The sequence below is a fragment of the Carlito syrichta genome, unplaced genomic scaffold (genome assembly GCF_000164805.1).
Source record: "Carlito syrichta isolate Samal-C Ts95f unplaced genomic scaffold, Tarsius_syrichta-2.0.1 Scaffold303504, whole genome shotgun sequence".
Taxonomy (NCBI): domain Eukaryota; kingdom Metazoa; phylum Chordata; class Mammalia; order Primates; family Tarsiidae; genus Carlito; species Carlito syrichta.
Window position 1 is genome coordinate 780738 of NW_007247600.1, and position 2209 is coordinate 782946.

The 2209-nt window shown below is 48.9% G+C and overlaps 1 pseudogene; it reads right to left on the reverse strand.

Moving 5' to 3' along the window:
- Window positions 1-221: 221 nt before the first annotated feature.
- On the reverse strand, window positions 222-1562 carry LOC103260975 (annotated as a pseudogene).
- Window positions 1563-2209: the final 647 nt, after the last annotated feature.

Here is a 2209-nt window from a genome sequence, read left to right on the forward strand (position 1 = left end):
AAAGGGGACATTTCTAACAGTGCCTAGACTGTGGCAAATCCAGGGGAATCCATGTGCTTCTCCAGGATCATTTTCTCCTTGAGAAGAAATACCAACACCACCAATCGCAAGTGGAGAGAGGGAGGAGAGATTTGTATACTTGGATGCCTCACCCATACCAGATGTGGACAGACACTTCCACCACTCACACATTTAAAAAGTTCTTTTTTTTTAACCTCTGACCTTTTTATTGGCTTCCTGCTTCCCCGAAGGGTACCCTACTCCTAATGCCTCAACACCTCATAACTTGGGGGTCATTGGTCTCAGACACCAATTTGCCATTCACTATCCTGCGGGTGGTGGTCTTTTGGACGGTCTGAATGGAGCTGCTGCTGTCCAGGCCATCACTGAGACTGAAGTCCTCTCTGTCTTCCAGCAGGCGGTGGTATGTGGCGATCTCAGCCTCCAACTTGACCTTGATGTTCAGCCTGGCGCTAGGTCAGCCTGGGTCAGCCTAGCGCTGGCCCTCTGTCCGGTTCTGTGCCAGCTCAGACTCCAGGTGCAGCAGGATGCCATTGAGCTGCTTCATCTGCATGGTGTAGCCGGCCTCCACCTCACTCAGGCTGTTCTCCAAGCTGGCCTTCAGGTTTCTCATGGAGACCAGGTCAATCTCCAAGGACTGTACTGTATGTTTCAGCTGCATGAACGTCATCTTGGCCGCTCCAATCTCGGTGGGCTGCGTCGTGACCATTGTGGTGCTCTCCTTGGTCTGCTGGGACCAGTACACGTCCAGCTCCTCTCGTTCTGAGCCAGCTCATCATACTGGGTTCAGATGTCCGCCATCATCTTGCTGAGGTCCTGAGAGTTGCGGGCATCTACCTCCACCATCAATCCAGAGCTGGCAGTCTGGGCTTGTAGGCCTTTTACTTCCTCCTCACAGTTCTTCATGAAGAGGAGCTCCTCCTTGAGAGCTTCGATCTCTGTCCGTAGCTGCAGCCGGGTGACATTGGTGTTATCAATGACCTCGCAGAGCCCATGGATGTCACTCTCCACGGACTGGCTTGACTCAAAGTCATCAGCAGCAAGATGGGCGTTGTCAATCTGCAGATCGATGCGGGCATCATCCACAGAAGTTGCAAAGATCTGGCCCTCAGGTCCTCGATGGTCTTGAAGTAATGTCTCCAGTCTCTGACCTGGGGGCCCTTCTTCTCCAAGTGTTTCCTGATTCTGCTTTTCAGCCTCTGGTTCTCGGTCTCCAGGCTCCTCACCCTCTCCAGGTAGGAGGCCGGGCCGTCGTTCAGCTCTTGCGTGGTCTCCTTCTTGCTCTGGATGCCCCCTAGACTCCCGGTCATCCTCGTGGCCAGGCCTCTGGACTCCCAGCTGCCCTGGAAACTGGTGGAGCAGGACACAGAGATCCGGGAGTCCGAGCCGCCAGTGCCTGCATAGGCGCTGGCTGCGCTGCTGGTGGGCCGGAGGCTGGGTGGCTGGATGGAGCCCAGGGACCGGTAGTTGGCAGAGTAGGAGGTGAAGCAAGTGGTGAAGCTCAGGGTGGCTGCGGAGGAGAGCCAGAGGGTAGAACTCATGTTCTCCAAAAGTTCTTTTTCTCTGTTTTTAAAATAACAATTACATCTTATTGTTGTTTAGTATTTCCTTTAAGAAATATAATCAAAACCAATAGCACAAACTGCATTGGGAAGTTGAGGATGTTAAATAAATAAAAAAATGAGTGACTGGATTGAGAGACGGCAGAATGAAGACCTTTGTTTTCTTTTGATCACTAAGAATCCAAAAATAAATCAGAAGAAAGTATGATGAACGAAGAAAGAAAATGTGGTACATTTAAATAGTCACGTACCACTTGGTGACATCTCAGCCAATGACAGATCACATATTTGAGGGGAGTCCCATGAAATTATTATGCAGTTGAAAAATTCCTATAGACCAGTGCTGTGAAAGCTGTCATAACCTCCTCGGGGCACATTGAGTTATTTATGTATCTGTGGTAATGCTGCTGTAAACAGTAACCTGCTTTACAGGTGTGTTATTATTAGGCTGTATAGTCTAGGTTTGTGTAAGTACACTCTGTAATGTTGACACTATGATGAAATCACCCAGTGACACATGTCTCAGAATTTTATGCCCATCCTTCAGCGATGCATGACTCTGTATGTGTGTGTGTATGTATATATAATGAAATATTATATATATGTACATATGTAAAATGAAATAT